The sequence below is a fragment of the Triticum aestivum genome, chromosome 5B (assembly GCF_018294505.1).
Source record: "Triticum aestivum cultivar Chinese Spring chromosome 5B, IWGSC CS RefSeq v2.1, whole genome shotgun sequence".
Taxonomy (NCBI): Eukaryota; Viridiplantae; Streptophyta; class Magnoliopsida; order Poales; family Poaceae; genus Triticum; species Triticum aestivum.
The window spans coordinates 680,898,127-680,910,763 of NC_057807.1; positions in this window are offsets into that span (position 1 = coordinate 680,898,127).

The window sequence follows — 12,637 nt, forward strand, 5'->3', positions numbered from 1 at the left end:
AGACTCAACGAAAGAGGGGGACATTATTGAGACAATTGAACATTTTAAAGAGTTGCAAAAAGATGATCCATACTTTTTCTATAAGATAAAATATGATCTCGAAGTAAGGACAGAAAACATTTTTTGGGTGGATGGATTGGCACGGAAAGCTTATACAGAGGCATATCATGATTGTGTCTCCTTTTTGACACAACCTACATGACCAATATGTACAACATGCCTTTTGCTCCATTCATTGTAATCAACCGTCATGGGCAATCTTTCATGTTGGGCTGCACGTTTGTAAGGCAAGAAATGGAGACTAGCTTTGATTGGGTTTTTGGAGCTTTCCTAGAGGCTATGAATGGAAGGGCACCAGATAACATAATTACTAATGATGATGTGGCAATGAAAGTGTCCATAAAGAACATATTCCCCACAAGTGTGCACCGATGTTGTCAGTGGCACATCATGAAAAAAGCTCAACAGAAAGTTGGATGGTTGCTAGGCCGGAACCCGAGATTGTCTGAAGATTTCAACCTTTGCGTTGATTTCAGTTTCACACCAGATGAGTTTGAACAAAATTGGGCTGTGTTGATGATGAAATATGAGGCAATTACACACACCCATTTTGAGAAGCTATATGAATATAGGAACACTTGGGTGCCATGTTACTTCAAGCATATATTTTTCCTGTTCTTGCAATCTACACAATGAAGTGAGGGGTTCAATGCAGTCTTGAAGCGGTATGTCAACCCTCACAAATTAGTTCTGAACTTTGTCAAGCAGTACCACAAAATACAAACGCACATCCTCGTCAAGGAAGGATGCAATGACTACAGGACAGAACATCTGCATCTTGACATGTGGTCACAATTCCCAATAGAGAAGCAGACATACAAGACATATACTAGAGATCTTTACTGCAAGTTCCGTGATGAGTTTTCGATGATTGGACGGTACAATGCATTCCAAATTGGTGTGGAAACGTTTGAGCTGAGACCAAATACGGAATGGGTTGTGAAGTATGGTTCCAGGAACTACTTGGTGATGGCAAAAATACCCGAGGGACAATTTTCGTGTGAGTGTACCAAAATGGAGAGGGATGGCATCCTTTGTTGTCACATACTGAAAGTGTTCACACATATTGGGCTTGATGTCATCTCGGAGCAGTACATGTTGACGCATTGGATGCCAATTGCTGTGCCAAGTGTGCCAAGTGCCACTAGCCAGCAACCTGATGTAATGCCTCCAGCCTCTTTAAAGGAAATTAGGCATGCTAACATGACCTCAGACTTCCAAAAACTAGCAAAGTTTGCTTGTGGTTCTGATGCAGCAAAAGGCATTGTTGATAAACACATGCGTGCAGCGCGGACAGAGATTGTGCAGCTGAACAAGTCTAGAAGGAAAAAAGGGCTGCAAGAGAGGCAGGTCCATCCGCTGGTGATAACAACCAGGATCCTCCCGTGCCGCCTACATCTATAGGGCCTACTCCAGCAACTACCCCTACTGGACGTGCTGCACCGCCTACTCCCATGGGCCGTGGTGGACCACCTCCTCCCATGGAACGTGCTGGTCGTGGTCCACCATGTCCTCCCATGGGTCGTGCTACTCATGCTCCAGTGCCTCCTCCCATGGGTCATGTTGAACAGAATCCTCCGATGGGTCATGGTGGGCCACATGTGAGTAATGCTTCGGCATCTCTTCCTATGGGTAACACAACACAGGGCCATACTAACTGCACTGAGCGGATGTCGCCTACGAGCAACGACAATGAGGTTGCAACTCCTAGGGATCCACCAAAGTCAACTACAAAAGGGAGGGCAAGGAGTAGTCGCTATCATTCAGCTCTTAAACTGCACCCGAAAAGGAAAAACAGGTGCAGCTACTACAACTCAGATAAGCACAATGTTGATGGCTGCCCTACGAAGTTGGCGTGACAACTTGGTGACATATAAGTAGTAGATAAAATGGAGGAAGCATCAAAAAAAAGTTCTGGCTTTGCACTGTTAGGACATGGATGGAACTATGAAGATCCAGCAACAAAAAACTGCTTTGGAAACTTCTTCTTTATGTTGTTTAAACTTAGCATCTGGCCCATTTGTATTTCATGTTAAAAAAGTCGTGTATGCAATCACTTTGCTATGTGTGAGGCTACCTATTTACCCATTTATGCCTCTGTTAGCAAATTTACACATTTAGGCATGCAACATAGTAAAAATAAAAAATGTTACTATGTGTGTTGTCCTTTACTGATTGATTGTTTGATGGTTTACCAGAACCGAAAAGGGCTGTGCAAGTTAATTAGTATCAATGTGCAAGTATCTTCCCTGTATGTGCAAGCGTAACATCTCCAAGTACTATGCCATGTAAAATAGAAAAAAGGAAAAGGAATAAAACTGTGTCATTCTTAGGGTTAGAAAAAAACACCATCAAAACAACAGTACAAAGAAAACAGAATGTGCAACCTGGGGCAAAAAAAACCCAGATGAAATTGTGCAACTGAACTTGTGCTAGGTGTGCAACTGTATGAGTACCATTGTGCAACTATCATGCAGACTGATGGTAGCGGATAAAAGAAGGAGCAAAAACAAAACTTACTCATTGTACCGTAGAACGTCCTTCCATGGGGCTTTGTTGAGAGTAGAGTCAACCATCTTGTAGGTCATTATCCTCCTCATGCTTAGGCACTCTTTTGGTTCGTAGTTTAGCAATTGTCTCCCATTCCAAATGCTAGTATTGAACAACATGAACACACCAGATTCATTGTTGTGCGAGAAAAAGAAAAGAAAAAAGACATTTGTTATTCGACGTGAGTTGGGGACATAATCCTAAAAAGAAAACTAACAGCCTTGCTTTTGCAAGACCGTGTTCTTGACCATGCAACTTTGTCCCCCTAAAAATGTGGAACTACCCATTGATCTATGTGCAACTGTATGAATACTTTGTGCAACTATATGACTTGGTTGGTGCTAAAAAATGTGCAACTACCCATTGATTTGTGTGCAACTGTATGAATACTTTGTGCAAGTTGATGGTTTGGGTTGGTGCCAAAAAATGTGCAACTACCCATTAATCTGTGTGCAACTGTATGACTACTTTGTGCAACTAGATGGGTTGGAAGGAGCAGTAACCAACTATAAAAAAACGAAAAGAGAGGAAAATGGCATGAATGCATGACTTACTTCCCGAGTTGCTTGGGTACATCAATGTCGACGACCTAAAAGTGACTGATGTTATGCTTTGGGTAGTGCTGCTTCCATAAACACCTCACCGCCCCCGCTATAATTGAAGCACAGTGTATTAAGTCGGGGTAGTCTAGCTTCCTCCAAGAATCTAGCACCTCGAAATGCTGATCCCTTAAGTTGATGTTAAACACCCAATAGTGTCTGCCTCCTTGATCATTGGGATCAGCGAACTCGAGCACAGGGAGCATCACCTGCACATATTGACAGCACAGGAAAAAAGAAGGTAAAAAAGTTGTCCAGAACTGACCAGTGAAAATCCAAGAGTTATTATGCAACACGAAAAAGTTCAAAAACACAAAGTTGTGTGGCCAAAAAAATTGACCATATATTGACAGTCTAGGTGATTAATCTTCTCAAATTTAGAATGTATCTCAGCAGCGTTGTATATCCCTTGCTGCAAGCGTGTCTGCATTTGAAGAAATGAGTCTTAGGAAACACATTGTAAAAAAGGAAGGGACAAAAAGGAACTTACAATGAACAAGAACAACAGTTCTCATTAAACTTACAGCAACCCTCAGTGGCATGATGACCTTATTTGAGTCCTTAGGTAAGTTTACCCTGATTTGGATAAGTCCAGCTTCGACAACACCATTAGATAGCCATTTGGTTGGCTTCATTGAGTCAGCCAACTCCTTTAGGCTCAGAAAGAACCCATCACAGTTAATGATTTCAGGGCTGTTTTGGAAAACAATGCGAGGGCAAAGGAAAAAGAACAAAAAACAAGATTAACTGGTTGCCGTAAAACGTGTGAAAAAGTGAATAAAAAATGAGTAACTGTTGTTAAGGTGTGCAGGGCATGATGTGCCAACTGTATAACTACTGTTGTGCAAGTGATGTTGAATGGAACTGCAAGTACAAAAGATGACTTCTGCAACTGCAAAAAAATTGAATTAGTACTGTAGTGCTACTATTACATATGTCTGTGACAAGATAATAAAAGATGTTCAACTGTATTACCATTTTTGTGCAAGAAAGCAATAAAAACATGAAGATGCAAACGTAACAGACTGATTTACCACAAAATGCATTAGTTTTACCTTGTTTGTGTGACGTTTGCTCCAGGTATATTCCTTACATAATAGAGAACTGCCGCATAAAGCCTGTTCACTTGTTCAGTGCAAGTGAACGTCTTTGTTTTATTGTAGTCGATGTAGGGAGACCTCTGGACAGCAGTTGGCTTGATTATCCTCCTTGTGCATTTTTGCATTGGTGGGCCGGATGTGGTACTGCCGGACCCACTTGCACCTTCTAGAACACCTGTCACATCTGGGGTGTGAAACTCGTCTGGAGAATCCGAAATGATGATATGAATTGGTGCCTTCCCAGTGACCACCTTATCTGCAACAACACAAACCTCTCTCACATTTCCGAATCCCAATCATCTAGCTCGCTACTCTTAGATAACCCTGCCTCTTGTGGTGTCACTTGTGATTTGTTAGGCTCGTCCACTGTGGCAACTGGTGGGTCATCATCAAGATCCGAACCCAAGTCAAATGGTGGAGCATCACAGAACCCATTGCCGTGATATGATCTTGCCGATGATGCTCTACAAATGGGATGCACCCTATTATTCTCTCCTTGGACATCCTTGGGTGCATCACCTGCTGACTTGGTTCGTGCAATTATGCTTGGCGGCGGTCTTGGCGGTATACACCTCGAAACAAGGTCGTAAACATGCTCTTGTGTAAGGGTATCCTGTTGATCAAGAGCACGAAAAGTAGGCAAATGTTGTTTCTGAGCCTGCACAACATTACTGACAGCTGAGTGTTTCATGGTGACCAAATGAGTTGGGGTTGGAGTTGGCACACTGACTGTTGTGGTTGGCACAGTGACTGCTTGAGTTGGCAATGCAGTCCCTGAGATTGGCACACTGACAGCTTGGGGTTTTGTGGTGACTGATGGGGGCAGGTCAGACACAACTCCAGATGCCTCACTTCCTCTTGCTATTGGCACAATGGTGGTTTCACTTTCCTTGATTGCTGGTGTACTGTGTGCAGTTGATGCTGTAGTTGGCTTATTTGGACAAATAGTTGGCTCACTTGAAGCTGGAGTTGCCACATCAACTGTTGGGGTTGCCGACTTCCTACACTGCATACTAACAACTTTCTCTTGACTGTTTGATCCACTCTTAATAGCATGGCTTGGCGACTCTATTCCCATTTCTGCAAACTTTGTGTCCTTGGTAAAAGACACTGTTTTGTTGCTTTTTTTACCAGGGAGTTTGCATGTTGTAGAGATGAGCTTGGCATCTACATGCGCAACGGTTGGCACTTGTATAACAGTGCTTGCCTTCTTGGGCTCTGGAGTTGGCACCTCCTTTCCCTTTTATTTACTTCCGTTCTTCAAATTTTTCTCTCCCATACCAGCAACCTTATCTTTTGGTTGACCCAACACCAGGTTCTTGCTAAGTGCCACGAGCTTCTTGCGCTTTGGGACAGTGGGTGGGCGTGGTGGGGATGCTGCCATCCTCTGGCTACCACCTGACGATGAAGCATCTTCAGATGCAACACCTTCCTTAAATATCTTGTCAACCATGGTTTTTGAGCCAATCCAGTCCAAACCCTTTGCTGCCTCTTCCATTTCTTCCTTAGTGCTTTCTACTCCATCATTTATGATTTTTTCAAAGGTATTATCCTTCTCTTTCAAGTCAAAGATTGCATGAGTTTCCATCAAAGGGATGTCAAATCTGTTGGGAATTGCTGGCTCTGATCTACACAAGTCAAACAATGAGAAACTTTCCTCTGGCACAACTGCTTTGGTTCCAACTGATTCCGGATCTTCACCCTTCCGACGCATGTCCTTTTGGATGAAAAACTGTAGAGTTACACTATCATCAATTGAGTTGCTGCTATTGATGTTTCCTCCATCTCCAGAAGTGTTTGCCCTCTTTAAATTGCTGACACCGCCACCTTTACCATCATGATCATCATCATCCTTCCCACTGTCACTACCTCCATCAAAGGCCCCCCTATCATCGTCGTGTGTTTCCTCGCTGTCATCATCACTGCCCCCATGCTTTCCTTGCTCATCTATGTCAACGTTCTTGACATCCTCACCTTCCCCCTTGCCTATACCATCTTTTTCCTCTTCCTCTTCCACTTCATCAATACCGGATTCTTTATTGTTGTCAGCATCATCGTCGCTGTCATCATCATCATCATTGTTGTCACTGTCATCATCACGTTCTTCATCATCCCTTCGCTCTTGATCCTCCTCTTCTTCTTCTTCAGAATCATCACTTTCTTCAGAATCATTGCCAACTCGAGGGTGAACATCTTCTTCCTCTGACTCACTTTTCTCTAAAAATTCTTCTTCTTCGCTTCCCTCCACCTCTTCTGATTTCTTGGCAGTAGATTGACGCTTCCGTCGCCTAGTGTGTGAGCTTTGACCCTTTGTTTGATCACTTAGCGGGCCCTTGAGAGGAGACAAATCTGGTTCCTCTTCATCAAGCTTGGCAAGACCTTTGTTGAAGTTGCCAAGATTATCTGATATTGCTTTACATAGATCATGAACCATACCTGCTAACTTGAACTTCTTCTGTATAACATTAGAAGATAAAACAAAAATTAAAATTAAAACAAAAAAATTAAGATAATGAAAAGTGAAAGATCGTGGATGTCGCCTAGAGGGGGGGGGGGTGAATAGGCGCTTTAAAATAATTACTGTTGAGGCTTGAACAAATGCGGAATAAACCTAGCGGTTAATTTGTCAAGCACAAAACCTACAACAACTAGGCTCACCTATGTGCACCAACAACTTATGCTAAGCAAGAAAAACTACTTAGGTGATAGCAAGATATATGACAAGAAACAATATGGCTATCACAAAGTAAAGTGCATAAGTAAAGGGCTTGGGTAAGAGATAACCGAGGCACACGGAGACGACGATGTATCCCGAAGTTCACACCCTTGCAGATGCTAATCTCCATTTGGAGCGGTGTGGAGGCACAATGCTCCCAAGAAGCCACTAGGGCTACCGTAATCTCCTCACGCCCTCGCACAATGCAAGATGCCGTGATTCCACTAAGGGACCCTTGAGGGCGGTCACCGAACCCGTACAAATGGCGACCCTTGGGGGCGGTCACCGAATCCGTACACTTTGGCAACCCTTGGGGGCGGTCACCGGTACCCGTCAAATTGCTCAGGGCGATCTCCACAACCTAATTGGAGACCCCGACCCTTGCCCAGAGCTTTACACCACAATGATTGAGCTCCGAGCAACACCAACCGTCTAGGGCGCCAAGGCACCCAAAAGGAACAAGCTCTAGGGTGTCCAAGACCCAAGAGTAACAAGCTCAAGGGTACCAAGCACCCAAGAGTAATAAGCTTCTCAACTTGTAACTTCCACGTATCATGTGGAAAACTCAAACCGATGCACCAAATGCAATGGCAAGGGCACACGGAGTGCCCAAGTCCTTCTCTCTCAAATCCCACCGAAGCCACTAATGCTAGGGAGGAAAAAGAGAGGAAGAACAAGAAGGATAACACCAAGAACTCCAAGATCTAGATCCAAGGGGTTCCCCTCACATAGAGGAGAAAGTGATTGGTGGAAATGTGGATCTAGATCTCCTCTCTCTTTTCCCTAAAAAACTAGCAAGAATCCATGGAGGGATTGAGAGTTAGCAAGCTCGAAGAAGGTCAACAATGGGGGAAGAACACGAGCTCAAAAGATAAGGTTCATTGGGGAAGAAGATCCCCTTTTATAGGTGGGAAAAAATCCAACCGTTATGCACACAGCCCGCACCGAGCGGTACTACCGCTCCAAGGAGCGGTACTACTGCTAGGGCGGTAGTAGCCCTTTGAAACACAACAGTGAGGAGGCAAAAAAGCCAGAAGAACCGTCAGAGCGGTAGTACCGCTTGACCTCACGGTACTACCGCTAGGGGTAACGGTACTACTGCTAAGGGTAGCGGTACTACTGCTTGTGAGCGGTACTAAAAAATTACATCCGTGCCTACCACCACTGGACTTGTGATGAGTTTTTGGTCCCGAGCGGAAGTAGCCATGGAAGTAGTCGCGGTAGTACCGCTCCCAAGAGCGGTACTAAAAAATTACATCCTCAGCAGCCCCTTTTAAGGACACCAAAACTGACACAACTTCTGCAAACGGACTCCGAATTCGACGAAACCAAGTTTGTTGGAAAGCTAGCGACAAGGGCTAACACAATCTTGAAAGAAATACCAATAAGAAGAAAATTAGAAAAGTCCCAAAAGAAAATAGTGAGAACCCTTCCTCGGATAAGACCGGTAAAAACCTCCAACACCGAAAACATCATAGAAGACGCATGCAAACTCCGTTTTCGATGAACTCAAGCTTGTTATCAAGATGACCATAAGCTCTAAGACTCACAAAGAGAACCAAACAAGAACCAAGAAACATGATGCAAGGATGCAATGGTTTGAGCTCTCGACGAACGATACGATCAAGCTACTCACTTGAGAGCCCCCCTTGATAGTACGGCTATCGATCCTATAACCCGGTCTCCCAACTACCACCATGAGACCGGTAAAATAGAAAACCTATCAAGGGCAAACCTTTGCGTTGCACGAAGTCCACTTGAGCTAGATGATGACGAACTTGACTCCCTCAAGTTGGACCACCTTTCTTGATTGCGTTTCCTCGATGAAGACTAGTTGATTGCTCCCCCATACTCCACTATGGGTGAGCCACTCTTTGGAACATCTTCACAAGTCCATTGATACCATAATGGACGGCAAGCTTCAAGCACTTGATCTCTTCGTGATGCTCCACTTGAACTTGCACACGGCAATCTTGTAGACGACCACCACTTGATGTCATCCTCTCCATGGGTTGAGTGATATCTTCCTCTTTACGCATGCCCATGAACACGTACCTAACCCCACATAGAACTCTCACATAGACCATGGGTTAGTATGCAAAGAACAATGGACAATGCTTACCATACCATGGGATCACTTGATCCCTCTTGGTACATCTTCTAAGCTTTTTGAGTTGATCAACTTGATTCACTCTTGACTTAGTCTTGATCAACCTTGAATCTTTCCAACGCTCTTCATTTGGATGATGTCTTGAAGTTAAACATGAATGATTACACAATCTTCTTCTTCAAGACATGCTTGCAATAAGCTCAACACTCACATGACCAATCTTTGGATAGTTCCTTAATAGCACCTTGGTCAACTCATAAACTCCTTGAAACCAACACATGGACTTCAAGAAAAGCCTATGGACAAATCCTTCAAATATAACTCAAGACAACCATTAGTCCATAGAGATTGTCATCAATTACCAAAACCAAACATGGGGGCACCGCATTTTCTTTCAATCTCCCCCATTTTGGTAATTGATGACAATCACTTTCAAGAGAGTTTATACAAGGAGTTATGCATCACAATGCAATGCCACAACCAATGATGCAGGAGAATGAGATGCAAATGCTTAGGAACAAAACCAAAGCAAGGAGAAAACTTTGAAACCTTCTCCACAAAACTCTCTGAAACTTCTCCCCCATTGGCATCGATTGCCAAAATGGGCAAAAAGCTTAGAAGGCCAATATAAAACGTGTTCCTCTATAAATTGTGTATTTCTCAACAAGATAGTGGAATGCCATAGACACATCCAAAGGTAAATACTTGGAGGAATACAAACTATATTAAGGCACAAAGATTGCTAACGAATGATATGCCACAAGGACATAACAAAGAGAGACACAAGCAATCAAGCAATCAAAAGATACCAATTGAAGCAAGCAACCAAAGGATATCATTTGAACCAACTAGACAAAGATCCTACGAGCCACATGAATAAAGGATAATATGATAGGAGCGAAGGAGTGTTCTAAAGAAACTAGAGAAGCTCCCCATGATTTGTGCATGCATAAGAATTTTTGTATTTGAATACAAAGTGCACAAATAGGATCATAGCTCCCCCAAAATCAATAGAAACATACAACAAGTGCAAGTGAGCATAAAGGAAACTAAGCCTAGCACTTGCAACAAACACATGGTCGAGCATCATGTAGAAGAGGCAACTTAAGAATAGGCTCAACCAAAATGATGTGTGTGAGTCATGGCAAAGCACATGAGAAGACTAATATACGGATGAGCATAAGCATCAACATAGTCTCGAATGAATGAGATACACGGTGCAAAGCCTTTCATTCCCACACACAACTAAGCAAATGGGTTCACAAGAACACTAAATATGCAGAATGAATAACCAACACTTGTGACAACCCAAGGTGAAGATAGAAAGCATAAGCATCATCAAGACAGGGGATACCAATTAAGATGGCAAAAGCCTCGTCAAGACAAGCATGAGGGAAATAATCTTCACCACACAAGAGTGCATCAAGATGCAACGAGGTAAGACACGCACTCAAGGCAAAAGCTTTCACGAAGCCACCAAAGAAATAACATAAGAAAGACAAGGTGGGCGTGAAAAGAAAGGATATCATCTAGAGATGTAATTTCTCTCAAGTGTATAAGGTTCTAGGTAGACGAAATCATGATGATATATATCTACAAAGAAGGGTGTACACCCGAAATAGTTACAACACGAAGGAACAAGATATCCAAAAGGAAGCCATACATATACCAATAAGATATTTGCTCGGAAGCATAGCACATGGATATATATGGTCTTATTATATATAAATAAATTCCTACCACACAACCATCAAAGACATCACAACTAGCAACATGAGATCATCGTTGAGATGCTTTGAGAAAGGAAGCAAGTATCACAAGATGGAATGAATATCATGCTAAGATGCAACCTACACAAGGTTGAATGCAAGAAAGGAATGCATGAATAGATACTTGTTACCGAGATATCATTGGAAGGATGAAGTAGATACCAATTAGAGGTACAAGGTAGCTCATTGATCATCCTAGCTTGACTCCAAAAAGCACATGGTGACAACACCTTCCTTCTGAGTGAGCCGAGCATCCAATGCATCTCCAATTGTTCCTAGAACAACAACACAAACAAAATGGTACCCAAACTCATTGGGACCAAAGAGTTAGAAACACCAATATACATAGGACAAACTCCACATAAATATGTGCATATAGAGAAGGAAATGAATTTCATGCACATCTCATCCAATTTGAGACTTGGTGGAGTTTCCCTATATATTGGGTCAAATAAAGAAGGCATGCCACAGAGACTACATGAAGTAAATATGCATGCTCAAGACCTTCAAGAACCGATACCAAAAGACAAAGAAAGACCAAGTGAAGAAAATATACCAAATGAATAAAACATCACTTGGAGGATATCCATAAAAGATACATCAAGGAATGAGATATCCATTGATACACTCAAAATAAAAGATATCAAACTCCCAAAAGAGAGGATGGTTCCAAACAAACCAAGCTCTCTACAAAGTTTCATGATGGCACAAAGTACCAAAACGAAAACGGCTTGCCTTCCACCAACACACACTTGATAAGGATCGCAAGATGAGTGTTTTATAGAAAATATGATAGCTCCCCCAAGACTAGTGCATTATAGAGAATTTGCATTTGAATACAAAATGCACAAGGTGGGATCACCACTTTCACCATATCTAGAAAACACTAGACAAGATCAAGAAATAAACAAGATCCACAAGTGGTATGGAAGACAAAGGGAGTTGATACATTCCTTGGCAAGAGAAAAGGCAAATAAAAGCAAAAGCCAATGTAAAGATGCTCAATAAATTCTACCACACAAGTGAGTACCAATAGTCAAAAGACAAGAAGTAAATCGAAATAATTCCCGGTGGTAGATAGCAAGGATATCCGACATCATATTCACACCAAACAAAAAGCAAATTGCAACTTTTAGAGCTAACATGCCACCTAGGAACAAGATAATTTACAATATCAACTCTAGGTGACAATATCTCAAATGTACACATTTTCTAGGCTAGTAATATACACATAGCATATTACTCCCCCATAATGTGATACCAATTAAGGATAGACAAGAGGCAAATAAAAGGATCCAACAAGAGATAATTAATGGACTATTTAGAATTTGAATTCTCATGAGAAGACATACCACATAGCGACTAGATAATCTTGAAATATCAATACTAGATGGTATTACTCATGTACACACATTTATAGGATTATGAGGTGCACAAAGCACATCACTTCCCCATGATGGGATATTCCATTAATCTCTCACAAGATCCAACTAAGAAATAAACAAGATGTGCAAAGGCTCAACGCACTACACACACGTATATAATGTGCAAACCAACACACACATACTTGATTACTCAAGATAAGAAAATTGGAGGCACAACATATACAACCACATACAAGGAACAAAACCAAAACATGCAAAGGGGCAAGTAACTTTCAATGTAAACAATTTAAGTACAAGTTACCGGAAGGAGGCACATTGGATATAGTATAGAAACTTGATAACCCAATT